The 14295-nt window shown below is 40.0% G+C and overlaps 1 protein-coding gene across 5 annotated transcripts in view; it reads left to right on the top strand.

Annotated features, from left to right (window-relative positions):
* MMP16 (matrix metallopeptidase 16) overlaps positions 1-14295 on the top strand; it is a 251376-nt gene that overhangs the window by 23467 nt on the left and 213614 nt on the right. The window lies entirely within an intron of this gene.

A 14295-nucleotide genomic window follows, 5' to 3' on the forward strand; every position in this document is an offset into this window, starting at 1 on the left:
CAAAAGCAGGACTAATGCCAGCCTTCTGTATCGCTTTGCTTGTTACCTCACTACAAGTTGAATGGCTTCCTTTTATTGGCACCCTCTGTTCCCTTTTCCTAATCCAATCCTTAATCCCTTTGAACAGTTTTTTCTCCAATAAAATGCTGTTTGACCTTGAGTGAAAATGTTGTTGTGTTGTACAGTGGTAAATGCATCTTTGAAATCAAGATAAATAAGGTTTTCTGTGGCTTTCTCTTGTTAGCCCTAAAGAACCACAACTGTTATAGGAAAGTAAGTGGGATTCTATTCTGGTCTGTGCATAATCAAGAGAATTGCAGAGCTAAATTCTTCCTGAAACCACATCTGTGCAACCACATGGAAGAAAATGTGCTAAATTGTGCTCAGCCCAGCAAGGACACATAGGAAAACAGAGGGTGCAACAGTAGGTTTGGGCTGAATCCCACTGAATAGCTGATGCATTACTCCCAGCTAACAACACTTCATTTTCTGGGAGGAGACTTGAACCACAAATTATTGAAGAAAGTACAAAGGATGTCAAATGAACAAACTGTAGGAATTGCTGAGAGAGATCTGAGGCCTAAAAGTTCCATGCTAGCCTGATAATCAGTAGCCATTTGCTGTAATTATAAGATAGTTTTGATGTTTCGTTTCCTTATTTGTTTAAGTGGAAAAGTTAATTTCATCACACCACACAGATGTGATTAGGGTGAAATTCACCCCAGTGCTGATGTAGAAGGCCTCCAGGTACTGTGGAGGGGTATGAGTAGTGGCTAGGCAGAGATGATCCCATGTTGGCTCCAAATAGACTAGTTTGGAGAGAAGCACGAGAGTCAGGCTGGGTGGGGGAAACTAGGGGAAGAGCCAAAGGACCTAAGCTTATGGTTATGACCCACTGGCCCCAAACCCCAACAACAGGGGCCAAGGATGGATAATGCCAGCTATTCCAGCCCATAGGCAGGTCATCAGCCATGGAAGGGCTGCAATGCAGCCCTGTGGCCTGTCCATGAATTGGAGGGGTAGATTCTGTGCCCTGCACCGACATGCACAACCCACACAGAGTTCCTTCCTCATGTGGAAGCCTGCCCAACCTTCTGCACAGGGGGGAGGGGAGTGATGCTGGTGCTGCCAGGCAGGAAGGCAGAAGAAACCATGCTGTCATGGGATACTTTGAGTGCTGAGCACACTGGCCCACTTCTGCAAAGCACCTATGGACATGCCTAAAGTTAAGCATGTTGTGTAACTGGCAGACCAAATGCCAGCTCATGAAAGGCTCCAGGCCTCACTGATCCTTGTAAATAACTCATTTCTTTTCTTAGTGAATAAATCTTTGTTGGTTTATTACAGTATTGGCTACAAGCCTTGTCTTTGGTGAGAGGTCTGGGGTGTAACTGACCTGGGATAAGTGACTGGTCCTTTGGGACTGGGAGTAACCTGAATATTGTTGTGATTTTTGGTGTAAGGGATCATCTGTGACAAAGACAGATGGCAAGATATATTGGAGTGTCCAAGGGAACTGTCTGTGATTGCATGTTAAGGCTGTTATAGTGCTTTAGTAGTTTACACTTGTTACTTGGTTGGTGAAATCTAAATATAGAACTTACAGCTAGTTTGGGGTTTGTGCCCTGTTCCTGGACCATCTGCCCTGAGGTTCACACTCATGCTCATGAGCCACTCCAGACAGCCTGACACATGTGAGAAGTTCCATTTATGTCATATCACTCTGCCTTTACAAATTAAAATGCCAACAATAAATAATTAGAATTAACAAAAAGTATAGTGTGGATGGGAAAAATCCTATGTGTTTTCAGGGTGCATGAAAGAGGCATCAAGTCACGTAGACCACTGCTGATAAGCACTCTCTAAAGCAGCAATGGACACTGGCTTTATTTCTGGTCACTACAGTAACAAAAAAGATACTCATAGAGGAAATTCAGTCCAATGCACGTGCAATATCTTTTATGTTGTGAATTCTATTTTTGGCTTATGTTACATTGCCAAATGGTGTATTACTGTCAACAAATACTCAATTTTTTAAAAGGGAAATTGAGTCTGAACATCAAATGAAAAATGTTCTGATGGGGAGATCTACTAGAATATGAAATAACTTCCCAAAGAAGAGGTGCAAGCCTACTAAACTAACCTAAACAATACACACAAGAATATATCATACCAAGAACAATCCTACATTGACAGGAGTGTGGATAAAATGTCCCACCAACGCCTTTCCCATCTCCAATTGCCTGTTGAAATTTTATAAACAAAATTCATCTCAAGGTATATTTCATTTACATATATATGCCAGGTGCACAAGATGAAGGATAAAACATGCTTTTACATTCCCCCCTGAAACAAGAAATATCTAATTTCAACCTTAAATTCAAAACTGTTCACTCCCAGAACTCCTCAGAATGGCCACTAAATCTCACCACCACTACAACAAAATGTAAACTGCACTTAGATCTCTGCTAGAGTTACTGCAGCGGTCTTCTCCTGGAAAGTTCTCTGCTTATTTGGGGGCATTCTCAGATCTTTTTCAGGGCACTCTTCAACTGGCTTTACTTGCTGTTGCTTCACCCCAGGGAGTTGAGGGTCCTTCTTCTCATTACATCCAGTCTCATTTTCTATCGCCCTTTTAGGTCCTTTTCATCAAGTGTCTCCCTTACACTGACTATCTGTATTGTGGATTGTTTTTCTGAAGGTGTATTAGCTTTCCTTTTTCCAGGACCAAACTCAGCTTGTTATTTCCTGCCTTGATAATGACATACAGCACACCATACGTAACAGTATCTTTCTGCCTACAGTAAAATATAGCCAGAGAGAGAGAAAGAGAGGCTTTACACTAGCTGTGCTTCACTTGTACTCTCCAAAGGAGAGTGTGCTCATTTCCCAGAATTAACTTTAATTCTTTAACAAAAAGTGATTTGTCAAAAAGAGAACAGGGATCATAGAACTCGACAATTCCATTTCATAGTCCCTGAAACTTACTGGATCAGAAATATAGCTACAGGAAAAAGGGTGAAAATATTGCACAGGAAAAAGGATGCATGTGGCAGGATGCATGATTTGTTTGAATACTGAGGGGGGTGGGTGGTCAAATCTACAAGATGATGTAATTAAGCTGTGCTGGTATCATGGCAAATAACTATTAATTAAGAACTAGATTGTGCCTTTAGTGTAGGCGCACTGCCCTAGGGAGTAGCTAGGGAAGGAATTGGGTCTCAGACTCAAAATCGCTTCCATGTGCCATCCGAAAAAGCAATCTCTATTGCCCCTGATCAGTAGCAGATTACTCCCCGTCACGCCCCATCTCCCCCCCCCCCCGGGTTGGCTTATACATTGGGCATAGAACCAAACATCCACCCACTCTTCTCTTCTCTAGGAGGAAATATTGGGTGTCAAGATTCAGAGAAAATGTGGTGGGGAATTGGGTGGAGAGTCTTACCCCCCTTCATGGTCAAGGAGGGGCTAACCACAAGCTAAACATATTTTTGCCATGTATAAACTACTTTACATTGTCAAAGTGCTTGGCAAACTTTAACTAAAAATCCTCCCAGTAATGGTAATCATACTGTGAAACAGCAGTATCTCCTGCAGTCCCTGCAGCATTTTATCACACATTTATGACACCCTTATGTATACTCACTAGAAAATATTAATAATCACTCCAGTCACAGTTTCCAGTCATTATTCCAGGATCCTGATTGTCCCTTCTCAATCCTCAGCGTATAGCCTTCACTGATCATCCATCTAGGCCTGTCTAGCTCTCCACTTCAGCATTCCTCCCGGTACAAGTGAATAACGCCACTCCATAATATTATGCGGAAATTTCACATGCCACAAGATTATTTGTCACTTTGCTATCAAATACAATTTTCCTTGGGTGCTTATTGAGTCCATCACACATGTACAGATGGGGAAACTGAGACAGAGAGGTTCATTAACTGGCAAGAGATCAGGGCCATCCTATATGGTCTCAAGGCTCTGCTCCCATATCCGAGTTCCCCTCATGCTGATCATGAGAGCACGTCAGCCATGTCCTGTGTCAACAGACAAAGGGGAATAAGGTCTACAGTCCTTCAAAGAGAATCTGACTTCATGATGACTTGGGCAGAGGAGGATCTGCAGTCAATTAGCTCCCTTCACATCGAAGGAAAAATCAATGGTACTGGTGACTGGCTCAGGAGGCAAAAATTAGATCATCCAGAATGGGAACTAGATCTGGAGATGTTCCATCTACTGGTAAAGGAATTTGGTCTCCCAGCAATAGATCTGTTTCCCTCCCACCTGAATCAGAGGATTTTAGTGTTCTTTTGCCTGTAGGTTCACAAAGCCAGGGAATAGACACCTTGTTGCAAAGATGGTCAAAGAGACTCATACAAGAATTCCCTTTTCCTATCCACACCAGAACACAATGAAAGATCAGGAGAGAAGCAGCACTGGTAGTTCTGGTAGTCCCGTTCTGGTCAAGGAGGCCTTGATGCTCTGACCTCCTTGATATGATTCTCAAACCTCCCATCTGCTTTCATTCTAGAAGGGATCTGATATTACAAGGGCCAATTATGCATCAGAATCCAGACAATCTGCACCTACCTGTCTGGGTCTTGAACAGAGTCACTTAAGCCAAAGTGATTATGCAGAAGAGGAAATAGCCACACTTTTAGCTTCCAGAAATAAATCTTCGAACTCAGTGGAGTCAGGGTCCTTGTTGAATTTTTATCCATTGGGGCCAGGGCAAGGGTCTTATCTCCCCTTCTGTATTGGTACCACAGATTCCTGAATTTCTTCAAGATGGACTCAGTCTAGGCCTGGCAGCTCAGACATTCATGGTACATCTACACTGGATCTGGGAGCCTCCCAGCCCAGTTAGACAGCATCACGTTTGCGGGGTTTGAGCTAGCAGGCTAATAGCAGTCTGGACACCATGGCTGAGGCTGCAGCTTGGGCTCTCAAGCCCACCTGACCTCCTAGGCCACTGGGGCTCTTGTAGCTCCAAGTACCAACAGGAGGTCCTCTTAGGGCAAGTCAACACTACAAAATGAAGTCGACCTAAGTTATGTTGACATACAGCCAGTGCAGGATTTGAATTGGTTTTACGTGTCCACACTATACTCCTTGTGTCAGCGGTGCATGTTCTAACCAGGAACACTTGCACTGATTTAACTGCCCATGTGGAACACTTTCTGAAAGGCAACAACAGTTGATGTAAGCAATGCAGTGTCTACATTGACACTGCATCGATCTAATTACAATGATTTAAGTGCTACACCTCTTGCTGTGGTGGAGTTATTAAGTCGGTGCCATGGGCAAGTCACATTGGTGGGAGCTATTGAATTAGTTTAGATGCTTACAGAGTAAGGTCGACATAAGCTGCCTTACATCGACCTAAATCTGTAGTGTCAACCAGGCCTTAATCCTGGGGCTCTTTCCCACAGTCGCCTTCCCGCACCTACTGCCTACCAGAACAGTTTCTCTCTGGGCCTACAGACTTCTTTCCCAGCTCAGCACCCAGATGATCAACTCTTCTTCTAGCTTGAAGAGGACACTTGAGGGCATATGCTCCTCAGGCTTAGGTTCTGGCAGCTGTTAGAGTTAAGGGAGTGGGGCTGGCTGGGTGAATGTATATGAGTCACAGAGGCTGCAGAATGGGCTGGGCCAGTGTGATTCAGAGTTCAAGTTTGATACCTTGAAACTGTGACACTATGTATTTGTAACTGCACCTGTATCTTCTTTGTGGTCCACTCCAGAAGTACTCAGACATTTTTTTAGGCCTCCAGCCATCACCTGTCTCGGCACTGGAACCTGTGTCACTCTCCCTTCTGATTGAGGGTTTTCAGGCTGCACAGCCTCTGCCATACACTGTGATATCCCCAAGAAATCAGTCTGTTTAATAGCCAGCACCTGTAATTTGCTTGTGAAGGCAGGTTGGTAATTGGTGGACACTGTTTTAGCTCCTGGAGAAAGAGGACCAGCAACTGTGGGTCACGGTCAGACCTGTTGGGGAAATCACAGTGAGGTCAAGATGGATTGCAAGCCAAAACCTAGAAGACCAGAAGGGAGAGAGATGTGCATGTCTGTATGGGAGAAGTGGCGGTTTGAGCCTGAAACCTTAAGTAAGTGTCCTGAAAGGAGGACATGAGGTAGGGGTCAGAGGTGCAGGTAACCCTGAAACTGTGACACACAGCACATCACTGCACTGGCAAAATACACATTAATAGCCCTGCTATTGAAATAGTAGGCTATTAATATCCTATAGAACCAGTTCCTTTTATAAGCAAATAGGTAAGAGAACTAGGGCGGTAATCATGAAAGAGGTGGTAATTTTGTAGAGTATTCTGGAACATGGTGCAGAATATGGTGAAGTTTAACTCTTGTTCTAGATGATCAAAGAATGTAGAACACCTTAAGGTTCTTGAAGTAGACTTGTAATATAGAAGTAATGTGTTATCCCTTTGTATGTTGCAAGAAAAGCAAAATGATCTTAGAAAAATGTTAGCATGAAGAAAGGACTTCAGGGTAAAAAGTTAAGTTAGAGTTTAATCAACCATGAGTACTTCAGCACAGGTTTTCTTTTTGGTCTTTGATAAAAGATATAAACATGCTATTGTTTAATTGTCATATGCTATTAACTCCTTGAGAAATAACAGGAAGTTTTGATGGTAAAAATTTCAAAAGCATCTTTTCATCTTTCATGTAATTTACTGCATATGTGAATATTATTTCTGTGAATATGACTATTGTTTTTTCAAGAATAACAACAGAATTTTGACTTAATATTTTTGAGCAAGTATGTATAAGACAAGTGTGGATGAGGTCAGTGTAAATAAGCTATCTTTTTTGTTACATTTTATTTTAATTTTGGAATTCTTTATTTGTGCAATCACTAATAGTTTTGTTTAAAGAATTGAAAGAGATGTGTTTGATTTCATATTGCATATTAAATAATATGATTATTAATCACAAATGCTCATATATAGGATGGTTTGATGGGTTGATATGTTTTGTTAGAAAAGCAGCAGTGAAAGCTTTTGTTAATAATATGGTTCTTAAATGTGCTTTTTGCACATTCCCCCCTGTAAAATAGTGCTTCTATCCGTGCAAATACAGCCTATCTCATGAGTAATTTGTCCTCAGTTAAGCCTCTTGTCTTGATTACAACGAAGGCCCTTTTATACACTTATTTTGTTTCTTTAAAAATAGACATACAGTACATTGGGAAAAGGGACAAGGCAGGCTGTTCAGTGTGCCATATTTTGTATAGGTCTCTTTAGCGGGAGGTCAATGTGTATGAAGCTGCCTGTGGGTCTCCATGGCGACCTTGGTCTTGGACAGTTGCCTGCAGAGTGGCCTGCTCACAAAACACCATGCCCTGATGAATTATTTAGCTCTACTGAGAAAAATATAGCAACAGGCTCCTAGCGAGTGACTGAGGAGAACAGTAAGGTGACATCAGTATGCTTAGGCTGATGTGTTCCGGGGTTCTCATCAGCTAACAGGATGATGAGTTTGCTTTTCTTTTATTAGAGCTTCACTGTTTGTGTTTATCTATGAAGTATCCCCATATTTTGTCAGTGAGAATGAATAGAAGACTGCATAATATTCATTCTGTTGCCTGTCAGTCTTCTTTCTTTGATATTAGTCTTATAATTATCTTGGAACGGTTTCAATGATTTTGTTGATCATCTTTTTTTATGATATGTCACCATAGACCGTGATTATACCAAATGATGAAGGCAGAGTTTTGTGTATCATACAGCATGGGGAGATCCAGAAATTAATAGTGCGCAATGTCACAGTCGGATGTTTGCGGGTTGTTTTTTTTTTAATAATTGTTTTATTATTTTCAAAAGGATTTTGTCCCAAATGCATATGCACAAGCTGAGGATTTGTTGAAGAATTTGCCTACAGTGAGTAGAGTTAAAATAAAACAAAATAGGAAAGATATGATTATTTCTAGCCTTATTCCCTCTTATAAGTAGTGCTGGGCAACATTTTTTGGACTCATGGTTTATTTGTCAAAACATGTAGATTGATTCAGCCGGAAGCTATTCATACATTTGACAGGAATTAATCAAATACTTTTGGCAAAAACATTTTTTTCCAGGATTTAGATGCCATTGGCAAAATGGCACCAGGAATAGGAGGTAATGGGGCCCACCTTATGACTGTTAGTCCAGTGGTTAACGTACTCACTGGGATGTGGAAAGCATAGCATTAATTCTATCATCTGCCTAATGCAGAGAAGAAATTTGAACATGGGTCTTCTAAGTCTCAGGAGAGACTGGGCTATGGAAGAATCTAGTGTGGGTCTGCCTTAATCTCTCCTGTTGAAGCTTTTATACCTTTATGAATAATAAACTAGTCCTTGGAGTTGAACTTGGCTTTCCCACATCCCAGGTGAGCACCTGGCCACTAGGCTGTTCTCAAAGTATGCTTATGGTCTCCTGACTATTCATTGTCATTCATTATGGCATTCATAGTCATTCATCATGACAATGAATAGTCAGTTGTTATGGGTTGAACAACGTGTCTCATTCAACCCCAAAGGAGTTTTTTTGATTTGCTGACTTTTTTAAAAATTTTCAGATTTGGTTTGAGTCAAATCAGTGGGTTTTCTTTTTAAAACTGCCGATGAACTGAAATAACAGTTATTCACTGAGCTTTCATTATTAGTATAGGGAATATCTGCTCAAACCAGTAACACGGGGGGGTGGGGGAGGAAGAGAGACGGAAGGTAATACATACATTTAACTGCATGTACTGTGTGCGTGAAGGCACTCGTGACTTGCGCACATATTTTGTGGATGCACTTTTTGAACTTTTGGGTCAGATTCAAAATGTTGTCTTATGCCGCGATTGTGCAAAGAATTACGTATGTCCATAAGCGTCTGCAGTACCCGGACATAGTTATCTCCAAGAGACTCAGAAAGCCAAAGTACAAAGGGAGTTGAGGGTTTACTTCCTTAGGGAAAAGTTATGTATTTTATGCTGCTGCTAAACAAATCCCTGTTTCATTTGCAAAAAGTGATCAGTGTTAAGGGTCGTTTTACCTTATCCCTCTATAATTTTACAGTAGTGATGTGACGGGTTGCAGGATCCGTCCCTGAAAAGATTATAAATTAGCTGTGAGAGAGACAGAGGGGGATACAGCCTTTGGGAAAGTAGCATTCTCTCGGTTGAATCCAGGCTCTGGTAGTTTGTTGCTTATGTCATTTTTTTTTTTGATTATATGCATTACCCTTGGAAGAAAGCCCTATTGACCGTTCTCTGTTCTGTTTCTGTTGTTCCAGTCCATCAGCTTACAAATGCATCTTGCTTTGCATCTTTGTATCTTTCTCAGTTTATTGTTCCTTGGTCCATAGACAAGTAGACTCTGGCTGAGGAGGAATTAAAAGTTAAGTGAGATCTAATATTATAAAAATGGGATAAAATGCATACAAATAAGATTATGGAACAGCAGTGCAATTATGTGTCGACATATATAATATACACAGTGCATATAAAGCATATACATTAAAAACAGCAGATGCACACTTCATGTAACCCTTCAAAATTCTGAAGTATTTACTTTATTTTCAGTAGGATCTTCCTGTCGATCATGTATGGCTTTCTATGAGCTGCAAGGTTTCCTTCAAACTCTGTATTCTTTTGCGTATTGAAACTGGTATCACTCTGCATTAGTGTGGTCATGTCAGAGAATCAGTCTATATATCAGTGTCAATTTCAATGTATGAATGTGAAAATGGTATTCTGAGCTGATTTTCCACCAGTTTAAGAATCTTCTTTCTTGATCATATAGAACAAAGAAACAATCTCCCCATTTTATATGATATGCATAACACTAACTAAAGTAAGGTCGTATCCATGGAAGGACATAAGGAGTAAGGAGCTCACCAAATCAGTATATTGATATGAAGTAAGTCAATCTAATAATCACACTCTGCATTTTGGTTCAATCATGGGCCATTAGTGAAAATAAAACATGCAGCAATTTGGTGAAGGAATTTTTTTAGCTCCTAAACACTTCAAGAAGTCACATATCAAAAATCTCTTTAGCATGTCTCACATCTCTGCAGACGCCAGCCTCAAATAAAAATCAAGTAATACACAGCCCAGTTATAAGCTAATAAATACAAGTCTTCGAGCAGCTTACAAAATAAGTGTGAAGATGCATGGTACATTTCAAGCACAGACAGTTAATGATACTGAAAAGAAATGTAATTTTTATTGGCTAAACATAATACAGTTGTTGAACACTACAGCACAGGAACACAAATATCTTCAACAAGCACACAAATATCTGACCTACAAGGAAACTAAAATTCCACTACTTTCTCTTCAATCATCCACAGGCACTGTCCCCTTGATTTTTTCGTTACTACTTAGCTTTTCAATTTGGGTTCTCTCCTTTTTATAGGAAATTTTCCCAGCATGCTCTGTTGTAGGAGCTGCCTTTTAAATCTGGAAGGGGCAAACAGATGGAGCTATAAGATGCTCTGAAAGCTAATTGTTGTAGCTTCCATATTCATTTGTTTTAGCCAGTAAGTACTTTCGGTCATTCTTGAGGAGATGGAGGATCTGCATATTTGCAAAGATTATATTTAATTTACAAAGTACTTTGGTAGCTTTATTGTCAGTGGTGGACACTGTCATCTTAAATTTAGCCTAGCATTTAAGTGTTATGCAAAAAATTTATATAAAACTTAAATCAAATTGAAATGCTTTCATACATTTTCTAGAATCCAGTGAAAACAATTGTTTGCAAAAGTAAAATACAATAAATATTTTACAGAAACTCAACTGCAACACTGAGAATCTGAATGTGAAAGTGACTTTATACACTGATGAAACTGGTTTGATTGAATTTCATTGAATAATCTGAGAAAAATCCAGAAGATAATCAAAGAGCCTAAAGGATAACAAATAGTCTGAGCTTTTAATATTCTGTAAATAATACAGTTAACAAAATATGTTTGTTCCAGCATATGTTTTTCAAGTTGGTGATATCTCTTTAACAGTCCTGAAGTGTTGCACCAATCTTTGGCAACAGACATTCAAGGCTGTTGACCTGGCAAAAGCCTCAGTCCAAAAGACATGAGCTGATATCACAGCAACCTCAATACTTTTGATTATTAACCAAGAAATAACCATGTTTATGGTATGGAGGATGACCGTCTCTTCCAACTCAAAGAGTTGGACAAACATGAAATTCTAAAAATTATTTCTGCAGATGAATAAGGTGGGTTTTTGGCTCTGGTGAATCAGCATTTCTGTTAGGAAGAAGAGAATATTTGAATAAAGTCTCCTGATGAAATCCTAGTCCTACTGAAGTCAATAGGAGATTTTCCCTTGATTTCAGTAGAGGCAGGACTTCACACTCCATGTTCAAGCAGCTCTCTATGTTAGGCACCTGTGAATCTTGATCATAATGCTTTTGTGAATATGTTGAATGTATTGCTAACTGGCTCATGTGTTTTTGGAAGTCAGGTGTGTGGCATCAGAAATTCTTACAGCCTTAAAATACTAATCATACTAATATTTTCATACAATGACAGTCAACCTGTGGAACTCCTTGCCAGAGGATGTTGTGAAGGCCAAGTCTATAATTCAAAAAAGGGTTAAAAAAAGAACTAGATAAGTTCATAGATAGGTCCAGGCTGGGCAGGGATTGTGTCCCTAGCCTCTGTTTGTCAGTAGCTGGGAATGGGCAACAGGGGTTGGATTACTTGGTGATTACCTGTTCTGTTAATTCCCTGGCATTTGCCACTGTCAGAAAACAGGATACTGGGCTAGATGGACTTTCGGTCTGACCCAGTGTGACCGTTCTTATTTTCTTATGTAATATACCAATAATTAAAAAGTGATGTGCAGACAGTTAAAAAGTATAATTTAGTATTGAATTACAATGTTTTCTACTTTTTCTCCTTTGTTCTCTTCTGTTGTTATTTTCAGCCCAAATATTTGGAACAAGAACAAAGGATAGTAATAAAAGAAACATGAGGTTTGCACATCGTTAGTTTTCAATTAAAGTTTAATTAAGAGTTACTATAGGATTCAATTACTTTTTTACTTGTTCTAAAGCAGACAAATTTTGGGCTCACTGTAAATTAAATAAATACATTCCTTTTCAAAAACACTCAAGTTACCTGTAAGATAAAGAGAAATTTCTGTTCAACATAATAGTTAAAAAACCAAATATCTAATTGTAGAGAACATTGTTTGGTGAATGTTTTCTCATCATGTATACACTTTCTGAAACAAAGAGCATTTCTGTAAGTCAGTATTTAAAAACTGTCAGTTCCTACCCAGATACAACTCTTATTTAATAAGAATGTTATACTGTTATATCTGCCACTTGCACCAGTGTGCACAAGAAGATAATTTTGCCCTAATTGACTTCTATGGGATTTGGCCCAATGTCCTTAAATTTAAGAGTGAATTGAAAGAAAATACGCTAATTAACATTTAACCAACTGCATGATCTCATAGCTTTGCTGAAGCAGAAGACTGCAATCCATAATTTAAGAGTATGTAATGTAGTCTCTTTAGTTTTAGGCAATTAAAAACAAGGTTATTTAAGAAATACATTGCATATTAGTCAAGCTAGCCTTTAAAAACCCAGTGCAGTTGGAATGTGGGAGAAAAAGTTTCTATTATAAATCATGACTCAAAAAGGGGCACTTAGAATTTTTATTTTTATGTGCAGTGAACCTTGTCTCCTTTAAAAGCTGATTAGCTTAATCCTCGTCTGGAATTTTCTATCAGATTGAGTTGAATATTTGCATAAATAAAATTGAGAAAAGGAAGCATAGAATTACTCTCATATCTCATTTAAGCTTCTGTAAAGACTGTAGAATTATTCCTTGAGGAGGATGAGCACATGAGGCAAAAGTTGCTGTGGGGTCAATTCGAGGATTAACATACAAAGTTTAAATTTATGTTACTGGTATTTAGAATGGAATCAAAGTTTAGGCCACATTCTGTACCACTGAACAGCCCAATGTTCAGTTGTGGTGGCCTAGGTCGAAAATAGTTGTGGCAATGCACTTTGTAGCATTCTGTTTACCGATCGTTGTCATTATGATAAATATTCTTATTAGCTATTTCCTAAACAGAAGTGTTAAAGTTTAAATTAATCCACATATCTCAGTTACTCATCACGATTAAACCTGAAATGGATAAATGTAGACTAACTGCAAGAATATTGATCACTAAAAAATGCATGTAAAGGTTTGGCTTGAAATTCCTTAAAGCTAAATGGTGTAAAGAATATAAATGATAAAAGGATATTACAGCAGAAGTTCCCAAGCTCTGGTTCATGGACCACACTGGTAGTGTGTAGAGTAAAGAAGTATGGGCTGGATGAATGCACTATAAGGTGGGTAGAAAGTTGGCTAGATTGTCGGGCTCAACGGGTAGTGATCAATGGCTCCATGTCTAGTTGGCAGCCGGTGTCAAGTGGAGTGCCCCAGGGGTCGGTCCTGGGGCCGGTTTTGTTCAATATCTTCATAAATGATCTGGAGGATGGTGTGGATTGCACTCTCAGCAAATTTGCGGATGATACTAAACTAGGAGGAGTGGTAGATACGCTGGAGGGCAGGGATAGGATACAGAGGGACCTAGACAAATTGGAGGATTGGGCCAAAAGAAATCTGATGAGGTTCAATAAGGATAAGTGCAGGGTCCTGCACTTAGGACGGAAGAACCCAATGCACCGCTACAGACTAGGGACTGAATGGCTAGGCAGCAGTTCTGCGGCAAAGGACCTAGGGGTGACAGTGGACGAGAAGCTGGATATGAGTCAGCAGTGTGCCCTTGTTGCCAAGAAGGCCAATGGCATTTTGGGATGTATAAGTAGGGGCATAGCGAGCAGATCGAGGGACGTGATCGTTCCCCTCTATTCGACATTGGTGAGGCCTCATCTGAAGTACTGTGTCCAGTTTTGGGCCCCACACTTCAAGAAGGATGTGGATAAATTGGAGAGAGTCCAGCGAAGGGCAACAAAAATGATTAGGGGTCTGGAACACATGACTTATGAGGAGAGGCTGAGGGAACTGGGATTGTTTAGTCTGCAGAAGAGAAGAATGAGGGGGGATTTGATAGCTGCTTTCAACTACCTGAGAGGTGGTTCCAGAGAGGATGGTTCTAGACTATTCTCAGTGGTAGAAGAGGACAGAACAAGGAGTAATGGTCTCAAGTTGCAGTGGGGGAGGTTTAGATTGGATATTAGGAAAAACTTTTTCACTAGGAGGATGGTGAAACACTGGAATGTGTTACCTAGGGAGGTGGTAGAAT

The sequence above is a fragment of the Caretta caretta genome, chromosome 2 (assembly GCF_965140235.1).
Source record: "Caretta caretta isolate rCarCar2 chromosome 2, rCarCar1.hap1, whole genome shotgun sequence".
Taxonomy (NCBI): Eukaryota; Metazoa; Chordata; order Testudines; family Cheloniidae; genus Caretta; species Caretta caretta.